The sequence below is a fragment of the Triturus cristatus genome, chromosome 2_1 (assembly GCF_964204655.1).
Source record: "Triturus cristatus chromosome 2_1, aTriCri1.1, whole genome shotgun sequence".
NCBI classification, from domain to species: Eukaryota; Metazoa; Chordata; class Amphibia; order Caudata; family Salamandridae; genus Triturus; species Triturus cristatus.
The window spans coordinates 462,158,379-462,178,602 of NC_140581.1; positions in this window are offsets into that span (position 1 = coordinate 462,158,379).

A 20,224-nucleotide genomic window follows, 5' to 3' on the forward strand; every position below is an offset into this window, starting at 1 on the left:
TGAAAAAACCATAGGTTTCAGCCCTGATATAGTTAGGAATTAGCATTTAAAAAACCTTTGAAATTCACTGAAAAAACCATAGGTTTCAGGCCTGTTATAGTTAGGAATTAGCATTTAAAAAACCTTTGAAATTCACTGAAAAAAACATAGGTTTCAGGCCTGATATAGTTAGGAATTAGCATTTAAAAAACCTTAGAAATTCACTGAAAAACAATAGGTTTTAGGGGTGTTATAGTTAGCTGGACATTTCACTCGAATAAAACCATTGAAATTCCTCCGATATAGTTAGTTGTACTAACTACATCTCGCGCGCCCGCAATCCACTGCTGATGATGTCACATATTACATCATTCATGACATGGTCAGTGACATCACTGATGACATCTCAAATGACATCACTGATGACATCACTGATGACACCTTCCACGTGACAATCAGATACACCTCATCATACACTAGTATAACCTTTCATCACTCACTGTAAAATACAGAGTGCCAGATGTAAAACCATTGACACACCAATACAAGTTTCTAAACACCCACTCAGAGATTCCTAGATCTATACACATATCTAATCACTTACCTATAGATTCACTCATACATGCTGTCAATGATCAATAGAACACTATAAAATATACTTATACAGCTATATCGACATTACACACCAGCACACATCCTTATCACTTATGAAGTCATCCTACTCACTTATGCAAACAATGGATCATACTTACTTTTACTTACCTATACACTTATAAAAACACCACTTCATCTATTCATATAGATAATAAATCATATTTAGTGTGTTATAAAAACACTATTACAAGTATACAGTTATCCATTCAGTCACTCATACAATCACTGAGTCTTATGTATACTTATTTATATATAACAACTGACACATACAGTGGCTTTTATTTTTCTAGTTTGTTGGACATGTGCCATTGAGACATATATTGGCTCATCACCACACCCATAAAGATATTCACTCGCCCAAACAACTGTTATAACATGTAGTTTTAACTTCCGATACCTACTAAATCAACTATTCACACATCTTTGGCCAGTCACACACCCCCCCACCGAACCACACACACGTTCACTCTCCCATACAAATACTCAGTTGACTAATCAATAAATAATATAGACTTTCACGTAGCTAGTAACCAACTGGTGCAGCAGTTTACACAACAACTGACAAAGTGATACAGATATTCACACAGTTTAGTCACTATCCAATATATTTAGTGAGACACTATAAATTAGTCAAGTAAATAGTCAATCACACTGCTACTAAATCCTCCATCCAGATATTTATATTTATATATCCACCCATTCTTCAATGCATATTGCTATATATATATAATACATATTTAAATAACAAACCAAACCACATTCACTGGATGATGTCATCAGTCATGTCATCAGTCATGTCATTTGAGATGTCATCAGTGATGTCACTGACCATGTCATGAATGATGTAATATGTGACATCATCAGCAGTGGATTGCGGGCGCGTGAGATGTAGTTAGTACAACTAACTATATCGGAGGAATTTCAATGGTTTTGTTCGAGTGAAATGTCCAGCTAACTATAACACCCCTAAAACCTATTGTTTTTTCAGTGAATTTCTAAGGTTTTTTAAATGCTAATTCCTAACTATACCAGGCCTGAAACCTATGTTTTTTCAGTGAATATATATATAATAATAAATAGTACACAAGTGCGTTATAGTCTATATCCATCATAATGCCCAAAGATTAACTTAAGCACATGCATTTCACTTTGAGGCAGGTAACAATACAATTTTTTCTGTTAATAATATTGGATAAGGTAGAGGTTTATTACAATGGACCAAAACCCCCTGCAGCTTGTATTTAAGTATATTCAGAAAATGTATTTCAATTATTTGAAATGTTTTAGAAGAATTATTGTAATAATATACATTCTATATTGTGCTAAATTTGGTAAGGTGGTTAATGAAGTCTGTTTTATGAGTCAGAATATGCATTTTTCTTTGTAACTTTTCTATGTCCTTCACTGGTTCCTTAGGTTGCCAAGCGACCACTTTGGGTTCTGTCAAGAGTGCTAAAATGCTTAAATGAAACTTACCTGAGTGATGCTAGACACAGTGAGCAAGGCGGACTCGTCCGCCGAAACGCGTCTGGGCCACATCATATGGAATAAAGATTTTTCTTTGAACTGCAGCCCACGGAGTCAGTGCCTGTTTTTGTATCGGTGAAACCAGGATTGGAAGTAATATTAGAGACGCTCCGGAGCCTTTTACACTGACCCTCCTCGATTAGGTGCACTCCGCTGCCGGAACTCGAAGTGCACTGTCTTTGGAAAACAAGGAAAACGGAGAGCCCCCCGAAGCCGACATATCGGGACGTCATGCGCAGATTGTATTGCACGAACGTGAGTATCCTGATTCTCGTGAATGCCGGAGGGCAAGCCGGGATCCAGGTAAGCTCACTGTGTGATCTATCTGTGGTTTCCTAATCCCCCCAGGTGGCTGCTGGGAGAGGTAGTCCTGTAGGTTTTTCAATCTACGGGCAGTGGGTGTCAAGGACAACAAATATTCCATAAAGATGGCCGGGATTGGGTCAAGGATCATGAAGAGGCAGCGCTTGATATTTTTAGCGATAAAGACGACAGTGACAGAGTGCAATCAACGAGTGGAAATGTACAACCGTTGGTGGCAGGCAATGATTTGAAACAAATACTTGGTGAACTAGAGAAACTGCGAAGGCATGAGGTGGCCAAATGGTGGGAGTGTACATCACTTAAAAGATACCTGGAGGTGGGTCGTATCCCGAGGGGATTAAGGATTCTCATGGCCCCAACCTACGAGAATCCAGATCCAGCCATGCTTCAGGAATGGGCTGATACTAGTGCCCAATCGTCGCGAAACATGCTACAGATACTGATAAAGTTCGCAACAACGGACAGAGAGAAAATATTGGCCAGAATAGTTGAGATATACAGAGAGCTTGAAAAAATATCTAACCAAGACGAAGTAAAGAAGGGTTTAATAGACATTAAGAATCGTGTATTAAAATATGAGCAAACGATCAACGAAAGAAAAGCCAGCAAATTCCAACGTGATAGGAATGATTACCTGCATGGTAGAATTTATACTTTTTCAAGAAAATTTGAAAATATCCATTGTCAACAGCTATCAATAACAAGCAGTGGCCCCCCCAGGACATCATGAACCCAGTGAATCTGTGCTGAGTTCAGAAGTAGAATCTGATCCTGAAGCAAGTGGTAATAGGGATCAAGTACGCAATGCACCAACACCGATTCAGTAGCTCGTTTTTTTACGCGTGGAGCGTTTGATGAGTCTACGCCCAAGACCTCCACGACAGGAGCGTACATCAAACCGGGCTCAAAATAAAGGAGCAGAAGGAGGAAGAGCCGGCGATGGGGCAAGCACAACACCAAAATCAACATACAGACGGAACAGAAGGAGATGAAAGATACAACAGGGACAGAGAACACAGTCATAAATCTAACGACCATGGCTTTGACACAGGAGGAAGAACAAATCCTTGCTCTAGGGCTATCATTTTGCACAGCAAAAAACGTTGATTATACGCAGACTAGGATAGACCTGTATCATTTTATACGCAGATTTAAATTACGTAACCACTTCTTTAACATGAAAGAAAGAACTGATGAAAGTGAACATGGAGGCACAGTGTCCACAGAATTAAACACTCTAAATGTAGCGGATATGACTTTTCTGAGAGATATGACGGAGCTGGAAACTGATGGTATAATCGATGTAATAACTAGTGGTCAAGCAGGAATCAGATCAGATCTAAATATATATGTAACCGCTGATACACCATTCAGACCAAAATCTGTCTTTAACCCACTAATGCCTAAGGACAATATTGACATTTTTGCAGATAAGGTGATCAAAGATCTTAAGGAATTGGCAATTGAAAGCAGCAATGTTTTTAATAAAACCAGGCATAACGAACTAACAAAATACTCCAGAGTCATGCAAAAAATAAAAGAGCGCCCGACATAGTTGTACGATGGTCAGATAAAGGGGGCAATGTTTGTGCTTTAGCCTCTCGAAATGTACAACAAAGAAGCAATGACACAACTATCGGACAAGGATTGTTACACATGCATCAGTGCCACCAATATTGTCAGCATCAAAGAGAAATACCAAGGATGTTTATACGAATGGAGAGGGAACAGGTTGATTACTAGGAATGAGTTAGATTTCATGAGAAATGACTATCCTGTGACACCACAACTCTATCTGCTCCCGAAAGTCCATAAAAATGCAAAGTGTCCACCGGGCAGGCCAATTATATCTGCCATTGGGAGCCTGTTTGAAAATACAAGCAAATGTATTGACTTTTTTCTTCAACCATTCGTTCAAGCTTTACCTGCATATACTAAAGACACTGGGGATTTTCTAACTAAAATCTTTGACTGTAATTGGCATGAAGACTATGTGTTTGTCACATTGGATGCACAAAGTCGGTATACAAGTATCAGACACCAAGAGGGCCTGAATGCAGTAAAACACTAGCTAAGTACAAGGGACATAGGATTTTACCAACACGCACTTATGTTACTACATATGATGGAATGGTGCCTGGAGAACAACATCTTTATGTTTGATAGGTCACTATACAAACAGACACAGGGCACAGCCATGGGTACTTGCTTCGCCCCCAGCTATGCGAATTTGCCTATGGGCTGGTGGGAAGAGCAAGTACTCATGAGGACATACAATACACAGATGTCTGAAAATGTAGTATTGTACGAACGCTACATAGATGATATTTTTATTCTGTGGAAGGGCACTGAACAGGGTGCCATTGAATTTGCTGATAAAATCAATAGTAATGACCTAAATCTTAAATTTACATGTACCACAAGTAGGAAGTCTATTGTATACCTTGACTTAGAATTGTATATTAGCAACAACAAAGTACATTCGCGTACATTCAGGAAACCGACATCAGGTAATGCTATTCTGCATGCCCAAAGTTTTCATCCCATTAATCTTATTGAAAGCATCCCCTATGCCGAGTGTTTGCGAATGAAACGGAACTGCAGCACTCAAGGGAGTTTGAAAGATTCAACAGAAAACCTATTCAAGAGACTTAGTAACAGAGGTTATAAGTCTAAAACTTTAGAGACAGCGAAACAGAAGTGCGCAGCTACCACCAGGGAAGATCTCATATTCAAAAACAGGGAGAGCAAGACAGTCTCAAGGAAATCTGCAGAACAGACGCCCAGATTAATTACAGGGTATAATACATACCATTCCAATCTAGGAAAAATGTTGTATAGACACTGGCCAATAGTGCGTTGTGATCCTACCATAGGCCACTCCTGCACTAAGCTTCCTCAGTTAACCTTCAGGAGAGCCAAATCTATGAAACGAGAACTCGTGTCCAATGCTCCTGCGCAGGACAAAGGTGGTAGTTGGCTCAAATCTCAAAAAGGTTTTTTCAAATGCACTAAGTGCAAAGCTTGCAAACATGGAATAAATACTAGACTAGTCTCCACTCCTCTAAGAAAAACTCCGCTCGAGAGCAGAGAGAACTACACCTGTGAAACTGATTTCGCAGTATATGTGCTACGTTGCACCTGCAACAAAATGTACGTGGGAAGTACCATTCATCCCGTACATATAAGGATACTACAACATCTAAGGGCCATCAATAATGATGACCCTATGTATCCAGTGGCCCGCCATATTAATACAGTACATGGCGGCAAAGCGGAGGATCTTATTTATTTTGTTATCGACAGTGTAAAAAAGAACATCAGAGGTGGCAATAGACAACTAGCCCTTAGGAGACTAGAATCGAGATACATAATCCTGTTGGATTGTAAAATTCCGAATGGCATTAATGCCGACGAGGCAATGAGTGTACACCTCCAATCATCCATCTCTGTCAAACTGAGACAACGGTAATTGCCTACTCTAGGCCTTTGAACCAATTCTCCATGATATCTGACTCACTCTTTTTTCTTCTTCTTCTTTTTTCACATTATGTTTTTCACTCAACACACACCAATTATTTTTTCGTTCCAATGTTGTTTATTTATTAATTGCTTTGATTACTTAATATAAAGATAATTATTTTAAACTGACCCACCAAATACCAATGAACCAGAATTGAGAGAGGGTATGACCCAATGATAGAAACACCAACATCCCCGCCCACTTGGGCATAATAAATAGTACAAAAGTGTGTTATAGTCTATATCCATCATAATGCCCAAAGATTAACTTAAGCACATGCATTTCACTTTTAGGCAGGTAACATTACTATTTTTTCTGTTACTAATATTGGATAAGGTAGAGGTTTATTACAATGGACCAAAACCCTCTCAGCTTGTATTTAATTATAATGCAGTAAATGTATTTCAATTATTTGAAATGTTTTAGAAGAATTTTTGTAATAATATACATTCTATATTGTGCTAAATTTGGTAAGGTGGCTAATGAAGTCTGTTTTATGAGTCAGAATATGCATTTTTCTTTGTAACTTTTCTATGTACTTCACTGGTTCCTTAGGTTGCTAAGCGACCACTTTGGTTTGTGTCACGAGTGCTAAAATGCTTAAATGAAACTTACATGAGTGATGCCAGACACAGTGATCACGCCGAAACGCGTCTGGGCCACATCGTATGGAATAAAGATTTTTCTTTGAACTGCATCCCACGGAGTGAGTGCCTGTTTTTGTACCGGTGAAACCAGGATTGGAAGTAATATGTATATATGTGTGTATATATATATATATATATATATATATATATATATATATATATATATATATATATATATATATATATATATATATATATATATATATATATATATATATATATATATATATATATATATATATATATATATATATATATATATATTTGGACTCTATATTTACGTATAGCCTTCAAGCCCTGGCTACGAAGCATCTTTGGGTTTTACGTGAAGTTTTTTTTCTTTAAAGAAAGATTGCTAAATTGCAGCACCAGTTTTAAGTTTTTAGCAAACCTCTTTTTGCTGTTCCACAATAGCATTACCTGATAGCTAAAAACATTTTTTTGTGAAGGTCCTAAAGCCTGTTTCCATAGTACGTATTCCATAACAAAAGCCAATACAAACCAAAGCTGCTTTACTGTACAGTGGCTGTGAAAGCTTATAATATGGTATAGCCTACACTTTTTTTCCTAAATGATCATTCCACTGCAACAAAAAAAACTAAGAAAAAAACATTGTCATTTACAACACATATAGCTCTAACTTTCTCAAATGTGACCGATTCCATTGCAAATGCTTGTTATTAAAGAATGTCAAGAAGACCAGCACAGTTTTCCACTCGTAGAGTGCTGTACTATATGTTATTTGTGTAAATGTATGAGAAATAAAACATTGCCTCACAAGTGGGGAGAATGAGGAAGCCACCAGGTTGTTTTCAGTGACTGCCAGGATTTCAGCACTTGAACTGCACAAAAAGGTATGCTGTAATCCTGACTGCCATGGAGCAAGTTCAGTGAGTGTGGGGGGAGGGAAAAAGAGCAAAATGTTCTCTTTTGTTGGTTTTTCAAATTACTCTCCATATTCCTTTAAAAAATGCACAAAGAGATGAAAACAAAGTATTTACATAAAAAATAAAATATTTAGTGGCTGATTTGTTCAAAGCGAAAGCAGAAAACGTGGATAAATAATTGCTCGCCATTTAAACTGTGTAATCTTAGGCAACTATTTTATGTTAGCAAATCTCTTTTTTCTTAATTATTGCTTAATAAACACTTTCAAATATGTGAGTTCAGAGCACCAATTGTACAAAACCTCTTGTGTTTGATTTAATAGACTGTTATGTTCCTCTATAACAATCTGGGTCATGTACAGGGTTTACATGATAACTTTCTTGCCTCTTTGTTCACCGTTGGTTCATGTTTAAAAACTTTTAATAAGGATTTCTGAGTGCAGTGCTATACCTTGATGTATTAATGTCAAAGCTTCTACATGTCAAAAGACTTTTTTTGAATTCTGAAGAGGCATTGTCATATTTTATGTGATGTTTGTGGTATGATTTACATAGCAAATATTTTCAGGGCTCGACTCGGGAACAGGCTCTAAGGTCCAAGCTAGACCCTATATATTTTTCAACTCTCCCGGCTCCATTTCGCTAAGATCCTGGCGCTTCCGATCCAGTGCACGTTTCAAGGCAGAGCCCAGCCATAAATCAATGTCACAAAAATTCCTTACAAGTAAGAGATTAAGGAAACTGCACTCACAGAAATTAACTTCTCCAGTTCGTTTTATTTTCACAGAGTATCCAGTTTAGGAACAACTGATGAGTTTCGTAAACACTGTTTACTTGATCACGTAAACGGTGTTTACGAAACGCGTCTGTTATATATATATATTGCCTACTGGCAGTTGCCAGTAGGTAGTTAAAGTTTGGACCTAGTTTCCATAGGAAAAGCATTTTTTGATTTGCCAATATCTTTGGCTTCGTATAACGAATCTTCACAAAATTATTTAAACTAATGGGGCAGTCAGGTCAGCTTCTGTGTTGAAAGTTTTGGGGTGATTCATCAAGCAGGGGCCGAGAAAAAGGGGGGGTCCCACACGCATTTTCTCCATGTTCATTTCCATAGGAAACGTTAGAGACAACTACAGCCAAACTGCTGAACGGAATTTCACGAAATTTGGCAAAAGGTAGCTCTTGGTTCAGAAAGCACTTTTTGTTAAATGGTGTAAAGCCGTTCAGTAGTTCCTGAGAGGTTCAACTATTTCTCAGATGTCCAAGTAGGGACACCGAGGATCCGCGAACCCTCCCAATCATGTGCTTACAATCTGATTGGCTGCCAACACAATAGCACTGCTTTGCATTACTTTCCACTATGGGGGCATATCAAGGGTGGTGCATGGGCTTTCCCATGCAGCCACCCAAGGTTTCTCACTGTTAGACCTGTCAGCCCTTTGGGTGGTCCCTCCTCATCATTATTTATTTTGTCCCACTTTTGCCTCAAACCCTGTTGGTATTTTTCCTTTTTGGGAACCACCAGACTTTTTCGTGTTGCTGCAGATTCAGGGAGCCATTTTAGCTACCCCTGAAACTTCTGTCTGAGGGCCTGGAGCACAAAATGGTGGCCACCTGTGACATCACCAGCATCCACTGGAACCTACCAGCACCTTCCAGAACATTCCAGAACCCTGTGACAGTTGGAGGCGGTTTAGAATGTTGGGAAGCTAAGAGAGAGAGTTGGCAGTTGGAGCTGGCAGTTGGCACCTGACTGGTGAAGAGAGAGCAGCACAACAGTGAAGGAGGAAGGAGTGAAGCAGCAGGGGTGGAAACTTGTGCCTGGAGTGGGGTCCATAAACCCACCCTTGATACTAGTCCCTACTGATGGATCCCAGCCTGTAGCCCTGTGTGGGAAGAAGCCAGAAAAACTCATCCTAAGGACCTGGACAGCAGGAACAGGCCTTAGAAGCAGAAAGCAGCAAGATCCTGACCTGGAAACTGGTTTCCCTGGAGTCCGGCGTCGAGTAGCCTGAGACCTGGAGCCCGAGGTGGGGAAGCGGCGCTGACTGAAGAAGCAGACGTCGTACCCGGAGCCGCCTGAGGTCGTGAGAGGGCGCCGACGGAGGTCGTGAGGAATACCAAAGGTCGAGGAGGAAGTTAACCGAGGTCGAGTGAGCGGCGTCATCGGAGGAGTGAAGTCCGCCCTCCGGAGTCGTCGGAGACCGAGGTGAAGTGTACCGGAGGTCGGGAGTGAGGATCGCACTCCGGAGTCGCCCGGAACCTGAGAGGAGGAGCACCGGAGGTCGGGGGTGAGGATCGCACCCCGGAGTCGCCGGAAGTCGACATCCAGGCCAGGCCGGCCGACGTCATCGAAGCCGAGAGCGCCATCGGACCGGAGCCGCCCGAAGTCGACATCGAGTAGAGACTGCCCGACGCCGCCGAATCGGAGGTCGAGATCGAACCGAGGCCGCCGACATCGGACCGGAACCGCCTACCGGCGTCGTCTAGAACTGACATTGTGCCGAGGCCGCCTAGACCGAACCGGAACCGCCTCACGGCATCGACACGACTCCAGCGGCGTCGGAACATCAGAAAAAGGGCAGTAAGTGGAGTAGAGGGCGCCTAAGGCCCTGTGGAGACCTGAGAGACTGCTCTAAGGGGCTGGGGAGGTGCTGGAACCAACCTGACTGCGCCAGGGGTGAATTGGGACTAACCTAGAGAAGTTGTGTAGAGAGAGAGCCAGGTCTCTGGTATTCCCCCCCCCCTTTATCTACCTCAGTTTAGGCCTCAGCCTTGACCCAGCCAGGGAGTAGACCCCCTCAAGCCTTCCACAACCCTACAAGCTGTGCCTGGGCCAAATCAGCCCTTAGGAATTGAAAAGTGATCTGATTACATGAGTGTTGCTGTATACTTTTAATTATTTATTGGGGGCACTGTATTTATTGTGTTTAACCTATTTATTGCTTCACTATATTTATTGGTCCACAGGACTTGTTGGTGCACAATATTTGTTGGTACAGTATTTATTGCCTCAGAATATTTAATTGCCTGTATTACCTGCACTTATATTTATGTCCCTTGTATTTATGATCATCCCTATTTATTGAATCTTCAGACAGTATTTATTTGACCGGCACTATTTAAGATTTGTATATTGTGATTGACTTATTTATTTTCCCAATCAGCAACTAAGAGAAAAAGATAAAGAAAGATATTTTCATAATTTTTACGGTGTAGAGTCGTTTTTGGAACGGATGCACGCATGGTTATTGTTTGGGTATGTTGTATGCTTAGCACGGAGCCTGATTCCTGACCACTCGAGCCAAGCTACCACAGTGTGTCCGGAAGACCACCACCACCCCTTCTAGTGTGGGAGTGGTTTTCCAACATAAATTGGTGTTCAGTGGTGGGATAGAGCTGTGCCTACGCATACTCAGCAATAACTGTGGGTAGTCCATAGGCCTACACCGGGAGTTTTCTCAAAAGCGGCCTTCCTAATTGTGGGTTTTTGTTTTTTCCAAATTTACTCTGGTGGTGGGAGGAGGTATTATTAAAGGTACCCCCCTGCATAGTTACTGCACAAAACCTGTCCTCTAACCTGAGTGGGCAAGATGGAGTTTGTACTAGAAAATCTAGAAACGTACACTGTGGCCCAACTCAGGGAGTTTTGCCAGCGGGAGGGGGTGTACTGTCCCCCAGGAGCAAAGAAGGGTGCACTCCAAACCAGCTTAAGGGCTTGGGGGGAGGCCCGCCGAGAAAGCAAGGCTGAGGAGGAAGACAGGGATGGAGAGCCTGACCCCGAGGGGGCTGAGATGTACCAACCTGAGGTGGGGAACCTGTCAGCAGGGCCCAGAACCATTTCTAGGAAGGGCAGCAGTGCCTCTAGCGGTGGCTTGTCTGAAGTGGAGCTAACAGACCGGAGGGAGAAAAGACAGCTCACATGGGACTTAGCAAGGCTGGAAAAGGAGAAGGAGGAGCAGAGGATGGCCCATGAATTACGACTGAAAGAAATAGATCTTCAGATCTTGAGAATCGGGGCACAACCTGTTCCTAATGGTGGCAGCCAAACCCAAGAGATCACCAGGGAACCTAAACCATACCTGCCAAAGGACATAGTAGCTAGCTATGGAGTGGGCGACGATATCGCCAAGTGGCTAGCGGCCTATGAGGTCTCATTGAGGGCCCATGGGGTTCCAGAGAAGTACTGGGGAGGGGGATTGTACAAGTACATGCCTCCAGCAGGTAGGGATGCTTTATTGGCCCTCGAGGAGGATGAGCAGACCCACTACCCCACCATGAAACTGGCGCTCATCAGAAAGTTTGGACTAACACCTGAAAAGTACAGACAGAAGTTCAGGGGTAGTCACAAACTGGGCACGCAGAATTGGGTGGACTTCCTGGACTATGCGAAGAAGGCAATGGAAGGTTGGATTCAGGGCAGTGAAGTGAGGAACTACGAGGGGTTGTTTGACCTGGTACTGAAGGAACACCTGCTCGAGAAATGTTTCCCTGAACTGCGGCAACACCTGGTGGATAGCAAGCTGACCAGTCCCCGGAAGCTTGCTGAGGAGGCGGACATTTGGGCTAGTACCCGGGTGTCCACAAGGGGGACTGGAGGGGATACTCAAAAGGCCGGACAGGGCGCCCCCCAGAAGAAAGAGGGAGGGGAAAAGAAAAAGGAGTTCTCCAAAGGCCCCCAAAATAACTTCCAAGGGAAGGGAACAGGATTCACCCCTAAGGCTAACCCGCCCAGAAACCCTAATCCTGGCCAGAGTCAGCAGCCAAGGGTTGTCCATTGCTATGAGTGCGGTGGCGTTGGACACTATAAAGGAGATCCAAAGTGCTTGAAACGACCACCCCCTCCCACTGGAGGAAAGACCCCCGGAGTAGCTAGTGTAGTGCTCGGGGAGGAGATGCCCTTAACTAAGGGAAGGGAGTGGGCGGGTGTCACTTTAGTGTCCCTGGGAGAACGGGAGATGGTTCCTAAGATCCAGGTGCCCGCGAATACCGCAAAGTATGGGCAATGGGTCACCATCAACGGCCAAAGAGGGGAGGCTCTGAGAGACACAGGAGCCAGTATGACTATGGTGCGTAGCCAACTGGTGTCTCCAGAGCAGGTAATTCCCGATGTACTCCACCCAGCCGCGATGGCTGACGGCAGAACAGGCCACTATCCAGTGGCCGAGGTTCCCTTTGAATGGGGGGGGGTTGCAGGTTCACTTCGAGTTGCCGTAAGCCCTGCCGTGCCAGTCGATTGTCTGCTGGGGAATGACATGGAGCACAACGCTTGGAAGGAGGTGGAATACCGGACTCACACCGAGATGCTGGGTACACCTGACTGGGCCTGTGTTAGCACAAGGTCCGCGACTACCCGAAGAGGGAGTTCGTTTCGGCTGGAGCCTGGAACAAAGGCCCAGCCAGCTGCCAGTCAAGGGAAGAACCGAGGACAGGAGGAGCCTGCCTCGGCGTCCCCACCCCGTAGGACGGATAGGCCACCGGAGGTGGTGGACCAGGAGTCTGCGGTGGGGGACGTTACCAACCTGGAGGACCTACCCATCCCGGCCGAGTGGCACGTGGAGGGAGGCCCGTCCAGGGAGGAATTCTGCCAGGGCCAGAGGGAGTGCCCTACCCTTGAGGGGCTAAGGCGACAGGCCGAAGCCCAGGCAGCAGGGAACGTTGAAGGGAACTACAGTGTTTACTGGGAGGATGGCCTCCTCTACAGTGAACCCAAGGCACCCCTACATGGATCATCACGAGCCTTGGTGGTTCCTCAACGTTATCGAGCCTTCCTTCTGGAGTTGGCTCACGAGATACCATTGGCAGGACACCTGGGGCAAGACAAGACCTTCGCCCGTCTTGTCCCACACTTTTATTGGCCTCAGATGAAAGTGTCGTCCGATACCTACTGCCGGACATGTGTGACTTGCCAAGCCAGTGGGAAAACAGGGGTGAAGCTGAAAGCTCCCTTGGAACCACTTCCTGTCGTTAGCACCCCCTTTGAAAGGGTGGGCATCGACATTGTGGGTCCGTTAGATCCACCGACTACAGCTGGTCACAGGTTTATCCTGGTTCTGGTGGATCATGCCACACGGTACCCAGAGGCAATACCTCTGAGGACCATAACAGCACCTGTTGTGGCTAGGGCCCTGATGGGAATCTTTACCCGAGTGGGTTTTCCCAAGGAAGTTGTGTCCGACAGGGGGACCAACTTCATGTCAGCGTATATGCGGGCAATGTGGAAGGAGTGTGGAGTGACATACCGGTTCACCACTCCTTACCACCCCCAGACCAATGGTCTGGTGGAGAGGTTTAACAAAACCTTGAAGGGCATGATCAGAAGTCTGCATGAAAGCCTGCGGAGGAAATGGGACGTCCTCCTACCCTGTTTACTTTTTTCCTACAGGGAAGTGCCACAGAAGGGAGTGGGCTTCAGCCCCTTCGAGCTTCTGTATGGTCACCCTGTACGGGGACCTCTCAACCTGGTGAGAGACGGATGGGAAAGAACTCCCAGAAAGCTTCCCCAGGATGTGGTGAGCTACATGCTGGCCTTCCGGAGCCAAATGGCTAAGTTGTGGAAGCAAGCTTCTGACAACTTGGAAGCCAGCCAAGCAGTGATGAAGGCGTGGTATGACCACAATGCTCACCCGGTGGAGTTGGAGCCTGGCCAGAAGGTGTGGGTGATCGAACCGGGAGAGCTTAGTGCCCTCCAGGATCGCTGGTCAGGACCCTTTGAGGTGTTGGAGAAGAAGGGTAAGGCTACCTACTTGGTGGACCTGAAGACCCCTCGTCAGCCCCTGCGGGTGCTGCATGCCAACCGCCTCAAACCCCACCACGAGAGGCCCGAAGTCATCTTGATGATGGTGACTGACGGAGGAGAGGACGTGGAAAGCGAGCCTCTCCCTGATCTGTTTGCGTCTCAAGAGAAGGATGGGTCGGTGGAGGGAGTGATTCTCTCCCCATCTCTAACTCCTGAACAGCAGGAGGACTGTCGCCAGGTCCTGGGGCAGTACTCCTCGTTGTTCTCCCTTGTCCCGGGTAGGACTCACCTGTGCGTCCATGACGTGGACACAGGAGACAGCCCACCTGTGAAGTCCAAGATCTACCGGATGTCAGACAAGGTGAAGGCCAGCATTCATAGTGAAGTCACTAAGATGCTGGAGCTAGGAGTGATCGAACCTTCTTGCAGCCCCTGGTCTAGTCCGGTGGTGTTAGTACCAAAAGCTGCACCACCGGGTGCCCAACCAGAACTGAGGTTCTGTGTGGACTATCGGGGACTGAATTCAGTGACCAAAACTGATGCTCATCCGATCCCTAGGGCGGATGAATTGATTGACCGGCTGGGAGCTGCCCAATATCTAAGTACCTTTGACCTTACTTCTGGGTACTGGCAGATCTCTTTGACTGATGGAGCAAGGGAAAGGTCAGCCTTCTCCACGCCCAATGGCCACTACCAGTTCTGTGTGATGCCCTTTGGGCTCAAGAACGCACCTGCCACGTTTCAGCGCCTGGTAAACCAGATCCTCACCGGAATGGAGAGTTTCTCTGCTGCTTATCTGGATGACATAGCCGTCTTCAGTAACAGCTGGGAGGATCACTTGCGTCACCTGCAAGCTGTTCTCCAGGCCCTGAGACAAGCTGGATTGACGATCAAGGCCAGCAAGTGCCAGATCGGGCAGGGGTCGGTAGTGTACCTTGGACACTTGGTGGGTAGGGGAGCGGTGCAACCCCTCCAGGCGAAGATCGAGGCCATCATGGCCTGGGAACCCCCCAAGACACAGACTGAGGTCCGAGCATTTTTGGGCCTCACGGGATACTACCGCCGCTTCGTGAAGGGGTACGGTACCATCGTAGCCCCCCTCACGGAGCTCACGTCCAAGAAACAACCTCGACGGGTAGTCTGGACGGAGGCTTGTCAGCAAGCCTTTGAGAGATTGAAGAAAGCCATGTGCGAGGCCCCGGTCTTAAGGGCCCCAGACTTTTCCAAGGAGTTCATTGTCCAGACAGATGCATCAGAACATGGCATTGGGGCAGTGTTATCGCAACTCAACGAAGAGGGTCTGGATCAACCCGTGGTCTTCCTATCCCGGAGACTACTTCCCAGGGAACAGAAGTGGAGTGCAATAGAGCGTGAAGCCTTTGCAGTGGTATGGGCTCTGAAGAAGTTGCGGCCATACCTGTTTGGCTCGCACTTCCTGGTTCAGACCGACCACAGACCCCTTCGTTGGCTGATGCAAATGAAGGGGGAGAATCCCAAGTTGTTGAGGTGGTCTATTTCCCTACAGGGAATGGACTTTCAGGTGGAACATCGGCCTGGAGTGGACCACGCCAATGCAGACGGTCTCTCAAGGTATTTCCGCCTTAGTGATGAGAACTCCCAAGGGGTTGGGTAGCTCTCCCCACTTTCAGCTGGGGGGGACGCGTGTTAGACCTGTCAGCCCTTTGGGTGGTCCCTCCTCATCATTATTTATTTTGTCCCACTTTTGCCTCAAACCCTGTTGGTATTTTTCCTTTTTGGGAACCACCAGACTTTTTCGTGTTGCTGCAGATTCAGGGAGCCATTTTAGCTACCCCTGAAACTTCTGTCTGAGGGCCTGGAGCACAAAATGGTGGCCACCTGTGACATCACCAGCATCCACTGGAACCTACCAGCACCTTCCAGAACATTCCAGAACCCTGTGACAGTTGGAGGCGGTTTAGAATGTTGGGAAGCTAAGAGAGAGAGTTGGCAGTTGGAGCTGGCAGTTGGCACCTGACTGGTGAAGAGAGAGCAGCACAACAGTGAAGGAGGAAGGAGTGAAGCAGCAGGGGTGGAAACTTGTGCCTGGAGTGGGGTCCATAAACCCACCCTTGATACTAGTCCCTACTGATGGATCCCAGCCTGTAGCCCTGTGTGGGAAGAAGCCAGAAAAACTCATCCTAAGGACCTGGACAGCAGGAACAGGCCTTAGAAGCAGAAAGCAGCAAGATCCTGACCTGGAAACTGGTTTCCCTGGAGTCCGGCGTCGAGTAGCCTGAGACCTGGAGCCCGAGGTGGGGAAGCGGCGCTGACTGAAGAAGCAGACGTCGTACCCGGAGCCGCCTGAGGTCGTGAGAGGGCGCCGACGGAGGTCGTGAGGAATACCAAAGGTCGAGGAGGAAGTTAACCGAGGTCGAGTGAGCGGCGTCATCGGAGGAGTGAAGTCCGCCCTCCGGAGTCGTCGGAGACCGAGGTGAAGTGTACCGGAGGTCGGGAGTGAGGATCGCACTCCGGAGTCGCCCGGAACCTGAGAGGAGGAGCACCGGAGGTCGGGGGTGAGGATCGCACCCCGGAGTCGCCGGAAGTCGACATCCAGGCCAGGCCGGCCGACGTCATCGAAGCCGAGAGCGCCATCGGACCGGAGCCGCCCGAAGTCGACATCGAGTAGAGACTGCCCGACGCCGCCGAATCGGAGGTCGAGATCGAACCGAGGCCGCCGACATCGGACCGGAACCGCCTACCGGCGTCGTCTAGAACTGACATTGTGCCGAGGCCGCCTAGACCGAACCGGAACCGCCTCACGGCATCGACACGACTCCAGCGGCGTCGGAACATCAGAAAAAGGGCAATAAGTGGAGTAGAGGGCGCCTAAGGCCCTGTGGAGACCTGAGAGACTGCTCTAAGGGGCTGGGGAGGTGCTGTAACCAACCTGACTGCGCCAGGGGTGAATTGGGACTAACCTAGAGAAGTTGTGTAGAGAGAGAGCCAGGTCTCTGGTATTCCCCCCCCTTTATCTACCTCAGTTTAGGCCTCAGCCTTGACCCAGCCAGGGAGTAGACCCCCTCAAGCCTTCCACAACCCTACAAGCTGTGCCTGGGCCAAATCAGCCCTTAGGAATTGAAAAGTGATCTGATTACATGAGTGTTGCTGTATACTTTTAATTATTTATTGGGGGCACTGTATTTATTGTGTTTAACCTATTTATTGCTTCACTATATTTATTGGTCCACAGGACTTGTTGGTGCACAATATTTGTTGGTACAGTATTTATTGCCTCAGAATATTTAATTGCCTGTATTACCTGCACTTATATTTATGTCCCTTGTATTTATGATCATCCCTATTTATTGAATCTTCAGACAGTATTTATTTGACCGGCACTATTTAAGATTTGTATATTGTGATTGACTTATTTATTTTCCCAATCAGCAACTAAGAGAAAAAGATAAAGAAAGATATTTTCATAATTTTTACGGTGTAGAGTCGTTTTTGGAACGGATGCACGCATGGTTATTGTTTGGGTATGTTGTATGCTTAGCACGGAGCCTGATTCCTGACCACTCAAGCCAAGCTACCACAGTGTGTCCGGAAGACCACCACCACCCCTTCTAGTGTGGGAGTGGTTTTCCAACACTCACTCTAAACCCATTTTACTAAATAAAGTAGATTGGATTAAGCGTGAGAAAATAGTGCTCTTTTCAAGTACACGCAAGGAAGGAGAAATGCTTTAATTTCTCCTTCCTTTTCAGACTTTGCATGTTTGCATGTGTGCTGCACTTTACAGCACACATACAAAATGGGAAAATGATTAAAGTGAGTCTGTGCATGGTATTTTGTACTGGAAGGGTCCCTTCCTGTACAACATCTATGCTAGCATCACAGAGACACACTTGCACCTTGGGGAAAAGATGTCTCTGTGGCACACGGCAGCTGATTCCAGCACCGGTGATAGTGAGAGGGGAGGAGAGTGCCCTATTTTAGTAAATAGGGCGCTCCCTCCTCTCTCCTTTCCACGTAGCTCAGCGCAGCATTTGCAGCTGCTTAAGTGCGCTACATTAAAAAATTGTAAATCTTCCCCAGAGTGTACAATAGTCTGCTGCAAAATATGTAGAAGGGCCGGATATACTAAGAATTGCACACTGACTTTAACCGAATCAGTTCTTTTTTGTGTGAAAAGAGCTCTGTACTATACAGTCAGTTCGCAAAAACCTGATTTGCAGAAGGTTTCAATTAAACCTACCTCAAGCATATTAATGAGGTAGGTTGAAAATTGCGACTCACTATGAATCGCAGCCATCGCTGGTATGGTGGCATGCTAAAGTCAGCAGGCCATCATGTCCCTAATTGCTTTTAAATAAAGCAATTGTTTTATTCAACCTGTTTTCCTTAAAGGAAAATGGGATGTGTTAAAAAATACAACTAAATAAAACTTGAAAATAACATTTTTTTAAGGGTAGGCTGTGGTCCATTGCCTACTTCTAAAAAATGTTTGGAACATTCGCAAAAGGAAGGGGTCCCTTGCAGATCCCTTCCCATTTGCAAATGCCATGCCACTTCCTTTCAGTAGTCTGTAATGTATTAATGTTTCGCTACTGGATTTTGGTCACAAACAAATTATAAAAGGCCTTTTGCAATCGCAAACAACCCGATTCTGTGAATGGGACCTTTTGCAAATGTAAAAAGCCTGGGTATATCTGACACAAGTGCTTTCAAAATTAATATTTTAATATGCAATCAAACTGGTCCTTGTACAGAACTTGTTTATACGTTTTCATTTGAAGGACACCTCCAGAACTCAATATGCAACTCTCTTTAGTCACCTCTCAAAAAGAATATCTTTCTGTCATCATTATGCTTCAAATAACTACACCAATGAAAGGTCGACACTGGCTTCCAAATAGCTTTTAAATTTGCAGATTAACCAATCACATGCATTTACATTTCTTTCAGATGTAGACAGCCTGGCAAGAACAAATATTGCTTATACGTTTTCGTTTACAAAAGCTGGTCATTGGAAGTGCATGTTTCCAAGGGACAATGGTAGCATTAGCATCTCCCCTGGCCACCATCATTCTAACATGTAAAAACCAGCTGTCACATTGGCAAGTCCGCCATTCTGTGTTTTTTCATAAAATGTAAATAGCTGAAGCATATATACAGTTCACCATCCATCACAAGATATAAAGTTACATAACAACTCAATGTCACAAACAAGAGGTGTCACAAAATTGCCACATAAAAAGCAATAGTGTACTGCAAAATGTCCTTTTCTGTGCTGCAAAACTTTCTAGTTCATGTCACAGTTTTCTGTGGGATCTGCTAAAAAGCTATTTTTACTGTAGTACGCTTAGCTGTTCCCTAGGAAAGCGATGGAGTTAATATTAACGTTAATAAAGTTATCTATGCCTAGGACACAGATAAAAAGTTAATTCTTGGACTTTTTAAAATAATTATTACAAATCCAACTAATTGTAAAGACAGATTTGTAACAAATATTTACAAAGAGTTCTTCTGTTGTAGTGAGTCCTGACCCTCAAATCCTGATCCTAAGGTCCTGGAACCCTTGGCTGGTATCAGTGTACTCCTCCTGCCTAACCGTATACCCTGGAACTTTTTCAACTGTTTTTGCCTGGAGAACTGACGGAAAACCAGGACTAACCTGCGAAGCCAATCCCCCGAGGGTGCACTGTCGCTGGGTCTGACTTTGCCAAAGCTCCCACTATGTTCTTTTCCAGAACAACAAATCTGATTCAGCTGGCAGATGCCAACTAGCTTCCAACAATGTTGAACCCCATTCCGCTACTGCCAGCAACATTACCATGCTGAGAGAATTTCTGACTTCCATAAAAGAGTCTAAGTTCAAAGGTTGAAATCTTCCCTGGGCCTGACGCCAAGCTACATCCGATTACCGTTAATGACGAGAGGGACCGCTGGACTTTTCCTGCTCTGAGCTTTTTCCGTC